The sequence below is a fragment of the Gorilla gorilla genome, chromosome 15 (genome assembly GCF_029281585.2).
Source record: "Gorilla gorilla gorilla isolate KB3781 chromosome 15, NHGRI_mGorGor1-v2.1_pri, whole genome shotgun sequence".
Taxonomy (NCBI): domain Eukaryota; kingdom Metazoa; phylum Chordata; class Mammalia; order Primates; family Hominidae; genus Gorilla; species Gorilla gorilla.
The window spans coordinates 104,551,424-104,561,389 of NC_073239.2; the positions used below are offsets into that span (position 1 = coordinate 104,551,424).

At 39.1% G+C, this 9,966-nt stretch overlaps 1 long non-coding RNA gene across 1 annotated transcript in view; it reads right to left on the reverse strand.

The window, feature by feature from the left end:
• The window catches only part of LOC129526585 (uncharacterized), a 332,112-nt gene that overhangs the window by 215,516 nt on the left and 106,630 nt on the right, over nt 1-9,966 (reverse strand). The window lies entirely within an intron of this gene.

Genomic DNA, 9,966 nt, shown 5'->3' on the forward strand with positions numbered 1-9,966 from the left:
GCTCACTTTGCAGCAGACAACTAAGGATATACCTCCAAGATACTAGTAAAGTTAAATTTCTGCTGAGTTTTGTAAGAATCTCATATACAACATTTTTCTGTTCTATCATTTTCTTCATATATTTCTGGAACTAAAGTCCTTGCCTCATTCAACATTTAACTCCAACTGAATGTCTTTGGGATAACTTTTCTTGGTTAAATATTTTTGGTCTGTAATGTAAAACATATGTTCATTGAAAGCAAAATATTTTCTGAGTGCTTGCATAAATTCTGACTTGCATTGCAATGTGGCTGTCACACATATTGGCCAAGGGGCCATCATGATTGTTGAATTAAATTCCATAACATTCTTAGTGTAAGAAAGAACCGTAGAAGCTGTATGGTTCAATTTTAATTTGGTATCACACCTGGAAAGTGGTCATCCAGGCCCAAAAAGGACAATTCCACTGATGGGAAGATCAACTCTTGGCAGAAAGACTTTTTGTACATTGACCTAAAACCCTTTTTTCTCTAACATCTGCTCATTTAATTCTAAATAAGATTCAACAAAAAGAAAGCCTAATTTTGTATTTCACATAAAAGTCTCTTAAATATTTAAAGATAGCAACTGAGTATTTCCCAAGTGCTTTTTCCAGGCTAAACAGAGAAAATTGGCTGACTCAGAGATTCTTTTTTGCTTGGTTTTTATATAATAATCTTTTATCAATTATAATAGCAATAACAATGAGAAATGCTCAATTAGTCCATTCATTCCTCACGTGGCAGAATTTTTAATGTTTTATCCATATCACTCTCCTCTGGATGGATGTTGTGATAGTATTTCCTAGAACTAGACATAAATCACACTATTCAATAGGACTATGTGTAAGTCTGTAATCTCTGGATTCAAACAAAATATTCCATGAACAAAGTTCACACGCTGGGCTGACATCAACACTTCACATGGCTGGGCCATGTTGTCTCTGCCATGTACACACTTTATTTCCAGTTTCTAGCACTTCCATATTCCAGATAGCAACCAGCCTTGGTGATTGGCAGTTATATGTTAAGGAAACCATGCTGAATGAATGGCTTATAGCCAATTCTGACCCTTAGTTCTTTGACATAAGAACCTCTTATAATCTTATGACATGCCATCCTATGATTTTACTTTTAACTAACTTTTAACCACATTAAATTTCAGCTCAACAGATTTGTTTCATTATTCTAGCCTATCAAAATAACTTTAATCATCCATTCCTAAACTTTTAGCTCTTCCATCTAACATTGCTTCAGTCACATATTTGGTAATAATGCCTGACATATGTTGAAGGAAGCTGCTGAATTAAAATATTATATAAGCCAGAGTCAACCACAGAGTTCTTTGTTGTGTCACTAGAACTCACTCTCCAAGCTACCATAATCCATACATCAAACTCTCCTAGTAAAGTCAGTAAACTAACACAAATCTTTCAGAATTACTGAAAGCAGAATTAGCCTGCTTTCTCCCTTTTCCACAAACGAGCATGAGATAATTTATCAAACACTTCCTGAAGTTAAGGTATGATAGGATACTATATTAATCAGGGTTCACCAGTGAAACAGAACCAATGGTGTGTGTGTGTGTGTGTGTGTGTGTATAGTGGATGTGGCACTTGTAAATGTACCCTACAAAACAGGAGGTTATGTGTGTATATAATTTATCTTTTATTTATTTATTTATTTATTTATTTATTTATTTTGAGACAGAGCATCACTCTGTCACCCAGGCTGGGGTGCAGTGGCGCAATCTCGGCTCACTGCAAGCCCTGCCTCCTTGGTTCATGCCATTCTCCTGCCTCAGCCTCCCAAGTAGCTGGGACTACAGGTGCCTGCCACCACGCCTGGCTAATTTTTTGTATTTTTAGTAGAGACGGGGTTTCACTGTGTTAGCCAGGATGGTCTCCATCTCCTGACCTCGTGATCCGCCTACCTAGGCCTCCCGAAGTATTGGGATTATAGGCGTGAGCCACCATACCTGGCCCAACATAACTTATCTTAAGGTTACAGAGATGGGAAAGGCCCTTCCACTATATATACATAAACACACACACACACACACCATTGGTTCTGTTTATATCTATCTAGCTATCATCTATACACATATAGATATATGTATCATCTATATACATGTGTATGTGTGTGTGTGTGTGTGTGTGTGTGTAATATATAGCGAGAAAGAGAGGGGAAGAGAGATGTATTATGGAGTCCAAAGACCTGAAAATCAGGGTGGAGGTGACACAGTGAGAGGAGTGCTTACCAGTATAAGTCTCAGAGTCCAACCACCCAAGAGCCAGGAGCCCCAGTGTCTGACGGCAGGAGAAGATGGATGTCCCAGCTCAAGAACAAAGAGCAAATTTTCCCTTCCTCATTTGTTTTGCTTGTTTGTTTGCTTTGCTCTATTGAGTTCCTCAGTAGTTTGGATGATACCCATCCACATTGGAGAGGGTGATCTTTTTACTCAATCTACCAATTCAAATGCTAATCTCTTCTGGAAACACTCTCACAAACTCACCCAGAAATAATGTTTTACCAGCTATCTTGGCGTCCTTTAGCCCAATCAAGTTGACACATAAAACAAGTTGACATATAAAATTAGCCATTACAGATTTATTGTTGCATGCTATTTTTCAAGTTGTTTAAAGCAAGAGTTTCTCTATACAGATATAAAGATTGTTACACCTGAAGAGCCTTTCCCATCTCTATAACCTCAAGATAAATTATGTCCACACAGAACCTCCTGTTTTGTAGGGTGCATTTGCAAGTACCACATCTACTATTTATTGAATATCTGCCTTTAAACATAAAGGACTCTGTTCAGTGAGGGATGTACCATATCTTGTGAAATGATCTTCATTACAACCTTACTCATCAAGTATTCTTCTCTCCCTGAGGAAATCAAGGCTCAGAAATGCCAAGTAACTTACCGTGTTCTTTTATGAAATATCTGTTGTCCTGTGACTTATTACCAGGGATGGCCACAAAATCTGTGAAATCCACTGAAAAATTAAAATTCAGAGCACTTTGTTCAAACAAAACAGGAAACAGTATTCTTAAGTACACTAAAATATAATGCCTTTTCTTTTCTTCCACCCTCTCTCCCTCTATATTTTATGGTCATTTTTACTTGCTACTTAATGTTATTCTCATTAAAGAAAAATTAAAAATTTAAATTATTAACATGAATTTTACCATGTATCTTTATATTATGCAATGCCAGCTTTAAATGCAAATATAAGTACATTTAATTTCTATGTGAAATCACAAGATCTCTGTATTTAAGAATTCATACATGTATATACATTTCATTTAAACAGAATAAGTGCACAACTTAACTACTTTTATTTCACTTGTAGATGCCACACTCTCTACCTTTGGCTTACTGACAAATAAGGAAGGACTGAAAGGAAAATGAACTAGAAGTTATTCCTTTCATTTGATGTCATCACTTTCATAACAAGTGGTTGACTAATAGAGGGAAGAAACATGAGTGAGAAAGAATATGATAGAGTGCCTTTGTCTTTAGTGTTTTCTAGAATGCCACTGCCTTTTTTCTCTATTCAAGACAAGTCTGGTTCCAAAGGAGTGCATGGAGAATCTAGGGCAACAGTGCCTCTGATTATAGAGTCATTAACATAGCACAATTACTTCGTACTTCTTTAAGTCTTGCTAAACTCCAGATTTCTGGGCCACCAGAAATCTGCATTGATGAGGCATCAAGAGCTCTATATACGAATGGGGTGACAACAACAGACAGACACACTGTGCGTATCTCCTCTGCCCACATGCATGCTCCGTTGTCCCATCAGATATCATTTGGCAAAACACAAGTTCAAAAATAAAATTATTAAGAATTTCAAGACAGCCACAGCAGAGTATTAAACCAGAGGCAGTACCCTTCTGATTTGGAGGCCCTGTGTGACTTCACAGGTCATACGCATATGAAGTTGGGTCTGGTTGTTGCCACTAATCATTGGACTCCTGCTTGCATCTGAGCCCTGCTCTCTGGCTCTTCGTTCCCCTGCTTCCTACTCTCCAGACTCGGCCATTTTTAGTTGTTAAATATTTTCAAGCAATTTCATGCCTCAGCTCCTTCACACGTGCTGTTTCCTCCACCTGGAAAACCTGTCCCTGTGGTGTTCACATGCTCCTCTGCTTCTCATCGTGAGGAAACAGATCCAATGTCCACTCTTCAAGCTTTCCCCAAGTGCTCTTTCAAACACTTCCCTTTGCTCTAACATAGCGCCCTACTTTATCTTCTTTATACAGCATGTCATTATCTGAATCCATCTTATTGATGCGTTCACTTTTCACTGCCTGACTCTTCCATTAGAATGTATGCTCTAGGAGAGCCACCAACTCATCTGACTTTCTCACTGCTAAGTCCAGATCCTAAAACCTGGCCTAGCACAGGGCAGGTGCTCAATCTGTATTTATAAAGTGCACATACAAATGAAAGAATTAGTGAGCTTCTGCTAGACCACACCTTATGGTTCCTTCTCAATAAATATCAATTAAATTATAAATGTGCATAAGATGATGAATATAGTGGAACTCAAGGTCCCTAAAAGGAGAGAATCATGCAAAAGAATTAACTACAACAGGGATGAGATAACTTACTTAAAAACAGATATGTAGAAATGGCCACTTATTTCCCTCCATCCCCACTCACTTCCCTTTTCCTTTCCTTGCAGCAAAGACTTAATATAGAGCTGGTAACAGCCCAGCTGTTACCATGGCAACTGACTTTGTGGACACAAACTTTCAGCTGAGCTGAAACCACATGATGGAGAAAGAATTGTTTGGCCAAAGCCTGTGGGAAATAATTACAATGATGACAGAGGAAAGAATTAGCCAAGTAAATTGGTTTTGAACAACTGCATCTTAGGCAGATAAGAAAATAGAAGCTAAAGCTGAATCACACCTAAAAATATCTATCTTTACTGGAAAGTCACACAAAGTGAAAAAAAAAAAAAGTTCCACTCTGTAAAGAAACAAAGTTAAATACAAGCTGATCTGGAGGAAATAGTGCCTTTTTAGACACTTTGCTCATTTCTAATTCAAGTTGAAACTGAACTGGCCTACCTTTGCCTGAGTTTCAATATGTTTTTATACGATTGAAGAATTCTTGAAAAAAATAATGGGTAAATCAAATATTTAAAAATCAAATCTGAATTTCAGTGCACTGGCTGGCATGGTTTATAAAGAAACTTTGGGAAAGAAACTTAACTTCTGTTAAGTAAATAACTCCTTTTTTACAGGAGTAGACACTCCTTCATGCACAGATCTTATAAGATTTTATATGATAAATATTTTAAAGCCAGATTCCCCCAATGACCAAACCAGCATTATTTAACTGGTTATTTTCAAATGATGTCATCTTCCTGGATCTCAGTTTATTCATGTGAAACGGAAAATTAAGATTTTCCAGCCACCGACCTCACCTTTCAACTTCTCTGCTTCTTAAAGTTCTCTGTAAAAATACACACAAACCAAATACCCTGAAAGTTGCCAAACTTGCTCTTTATTTTCTCGTACACATTTCCCCTCCCCTACATTTCTCCCTGATCACTGTCAAGCATAGACTTCACCTTTTGTGCTCTCAGAAAGTGGAGAAGTTTTGATTTCTGTATTTAGGGACTCTGTTTCCTTGATTCAATTCATGAAATTAAGCAACAACAACAAAATATCTTATTTAAACTAAGATAATGGCTTCTCAAGGAATCATTTCAGGATTTTCGAAGAAACGAGATTAGAGAAATTCAATAAATGTATAACCACCTAAACCATCTGTATTAATAAATTAAAGTCTCTTTGGACAGCCTTCCATTAAAGAAGGAGCAACTCACACATGGGTGTATCAAAACAGTGACTTGTTCATTTCTTTATATGCTTCCAGGAATGGTCAGTTCTTAGTTTAGCAGAGATTGTGACTCACTGTATATATTTATGTTATATTAAGCTGATTTTTCTAGATTCTTCAAAGATACTACAAGGCAAGTTTCATTGTCATGGAATATTCAAGGATCATCTATATCCATCGCCCATGTTTCTAACACTTCTTTCCTTCTTATCCTTCCCTAGTAGTTGTTTTACCAGTCATCCTGCAAGGTGCACCCTGAAACTCAACTCAGTTCAATCTAATAGTTATTTATTTGTTTTTAGCAGTGTGCTTGGCACCAAGGATAAAAGAGAGACAGAGCTATAGATTAACTGTCTTCGAGGAGTTTGCAATCTAATTGAAAAATGGATCTGGGCCAGGAAATAATTCAATAATGGTGGATGGATATGAAGACAGAGGAACAGGCTTTGATTCAGAAATCTGAATTTCAGAAGTGATGCTGTTCAGAATGGTGGAGAGACTTCAAGGAGGGGAAGAATCTGAATTGGACTTTCAGGAATGAGAAGAATGTAGTCAGCAGGGAGGAATGGGAAAAGTATCTGTAATTAGTAGAATCATTAGAAGAAGGACCCAATTCTAATGCCATCTGCTCATCTCAGTGACTGCTGACTGTGCCACTGAATACCCAGTCACTAAGTCTTTATCTCCTCTCTAGTCTATTTTTATGATGGTCTATCTTCTCCTAGGCTCTCCTTCCCCAGGGAATATTGCACCCTGCCTTGTAATCACCATAAAACAAAGCTATGGCCACATCATTTCCATGTCCAAAATGCTTCAGTGGCTCCAACATCCAAAAAGAATTGAAAAACTCCAGTAAGTTTATTAATAATTCACAGCCACATGTATTCCTTCCTTTATCTTGCCTCTTCTTGCTCTGTCCCAAGTGGCAGAGCACAGGAGACGTGATCCCTCACCCCCTTCCTCTTTTCACAGGTTCCCAAGTGCTTTCTCAAATATTCAGTCCATTCTCCTATCCTCCCTCTTCCTCTCATCTCTCTGCAGTTACAATTCTCTTCCAGAAGTAGAGCTCTGCCCTTCCCAAGGGAATTCCAGATGGTCCTCCGATTTTTCCAAACTGCCTTCTCATCCCCTTATCCTGATTTGCACAACGGGAGCAGGCAAGAGGATCCCAAATTTCCCTTACGCGGTGAATGAGGAAAAGGCAATGAAAACACTTTAAGATTTTCCTGTTGAATATACTAACTCATTAAATAACCCAAGAGCCTTTTGAGGTAGACTCAATTATTACAGTAAGTACAGGGCCTGAGGCCAAGCTAGGCAGAAAAGAAGGGATTGTAACTTCGGTCTCTTTGACTACAATTCAAGGTCCTATCCATGACAATACACTGTCTCCTTTTTTGTGCCTTTCACAGATAGGTTTTCAAAACAGGCTTCAAGAAAAACTGCCAAACGGTGACTTGATAGCTCCTAGATTTCAGAGAACAGACACAGGATGGTTGAGTGGATTTTTCAGCAAGACAGTGAGTCTGTCAGACAAGCAGAGAGGAAGCCCAGCCGCCCAGCCTTTGCAGCTTCCTCAGACAATTTAAACAGCTTTAGAAACTTTTCACTTAGGGAAATTAGAGGCTTAATACCAGCAACACTGAATGTTTCTCAGGAGCTTGTCTTTCTAGAATCTGTAGCAGCTGTGTGCAAATTAATCAGTGATTTGCAGGCGACACAGAGTGGAGATTGGGGAAACAGCTGGGCATATTTATGAAAGTTTGTCAGGGATGTAGCAGCGTGTTCAGAGGTAACTTCTTCCTTAAGTGTCATTTTGCTGGCAAAGAAAAGGAACAAGTGAGACATATCCTGCCTGTGTCTAGAGGATTAATTAAAGCCTGGCAGAAATCTGAAGCTGAATATCTCTTCTCCTAATTTAGATGAAAACTTACGTGAGAAGGTCTGCAGAGCCAAACTGCATCAGGCATGGGCACAGTGCTGATGGGCAGCTCATCTGATAATGCCAGTGGCATTCAACTTTGAATGCGTGCTGCCCGACGTGGTGCCCTGCAGCAGATTGTGACACTCGGCCGGGGGTCTGATTTGAAGTACCATGGCCCAAGCCAGCCTCATCTCTGCCTGCCCCTCCCACTGTACCTTTCCTCTGATTCCAGCCTCCACCCAAATCCAGAGAAAGGATAAAAGAAACAACACCAGAGAATCCGCAGTGGGTCTAAGTCAACCTAACATGCCATGACTCACTTTTTTTATCTCTAAATATATATGGAGAAAGCACAGACAATAAAAAGAAATCAACAGCACACATACTGAGAAAAGGGAAGGAACTCTTTTCACAAAACTCATTGACAAGCAGTGATAACCTACTTTTGGAGAACAAAGGTTCTGTGTTAAGCGCATTTGCTCACTTAATTTCACCAATTTATGTGCCTCTGTCATAACAATACCCTGCTGTTTCTAGAACACTTCCAATTACTGAACTGATATCTTCTGAAAGGTGAATCCACTCCCATTTCTTGAACACTTAGGGGGAGACCATTTCCTAACATTTGCTTCAAAGCCAAATGTCAGGCCCCGTCAATTGTTTTACATTTTGTTTCACTGCTGGACTCCAGATTTTGCATTTATCTATTATTGAACAATTCAATTTTAGGATCTAATTATGATGTCAAGAAGTAACTAGCCTAAACCCAGGTGAGAAAACCTAAGGCATAAAACAGTGCAACTTCCAGTCTCACCGTTGGATGAAATAGAGTAGCAGATGGAACCTGAGCTCCTCCAATCCAGGGTACAAGGTTAACAAGAACTCTTCTGTAAGACTGGACACTGAGGAAGCCATTAGTTAGTTAATATCTGAACTAGAAGGAGATCAAGAAATAGAGTTCTAGCACAGGCCTGAAAATTGGATTGCCAGATTAAATACAGGATGTCCAGTTAAATTTGAATTTCAGATAAAATGACGAATAACTTTTGAGTTAAATAATCCTAGATATTACATGGGACATGCTTTATACTCAAAAGTCATTCATTGTTTAACTAAAATTCAGATTTAACTGGGCATCTGTATTTTTAAATCTGGCAACCCTATCTGTTAGGAAGGAAAATGGGAAATATTTGGCCGTGTCTGAAATTGCTTTTGCAAAATATGACTGAGACAGTGGAAGACATCTCATTTCACGGACTCCATCTTGCTTCCATCCTCCAAGCTGTCCTTGTTCATTCCTGGGTGTAAGCTGAACTAACTTAAGGAGAAACTTAGTTTGTAGTTTACAGTTTAAACAAAGACAGTAACAGCCCTTTCCCAAAGCAGACTTCCTTCTTGCCTGGGGATTAGACCAACATTAGTCACAATATTAGAAATTATGGTTTAGGAGTCAGGCAGCTGGAGGTTACAAGATGCTGACCCTCCATAAACTGCTCCTAAGATCAGTGCTTGAGATATTTTGCAGACCCTGCACTTGATGGATCAGTTGGCACCACCCAGATCAATTAACTGCCTCATCTGATCTTGTGGTCCCCACTCAGGAACTGACTCAGGACAAGAAGACTGTTTCAACACCCTCTGATTTCATCCCTGACCAATCAGCATTCCTCGCTTACTGGCTTCTCCCACCCACCAAGTTATCCTTAAAAACTCTGCTCCCTGAATGCTCAGGGAGACTGATTTGAGGAATAAAAAAACTCCAGTCTCCTGCACAGCTGGGTTTGCGTGAATTACTCTTTCTCTCTTACAATTCCCCCATCTTGATGAATCGGCTCTGTCTGGGCAGCAGGCAAGGTGAACGAACCCCTTGGGCAGTTATGTGTCAAGAAAAAGAGTCAAACTCTGTAAAATATTTGAAGAGATTTATTCTGAGCCAAATATGAATGACCACATCCGGTGACACAGCCCTCAGAAGGTCCTGAGGACATGTGCCCAAGGTGGTTGGACACAGCTTGGTTTTGTACATTTTAGGGAGGCATGAGACATCAAACAAATACATTTAAGAAATACATTGGTTTGGTCTAGAAAGACCAGACAACTCAAAGTGGAATGGGATGGTGGTGGGGAGGAGGCGGCTTCCAGGCTATAGAAACATTTAAACA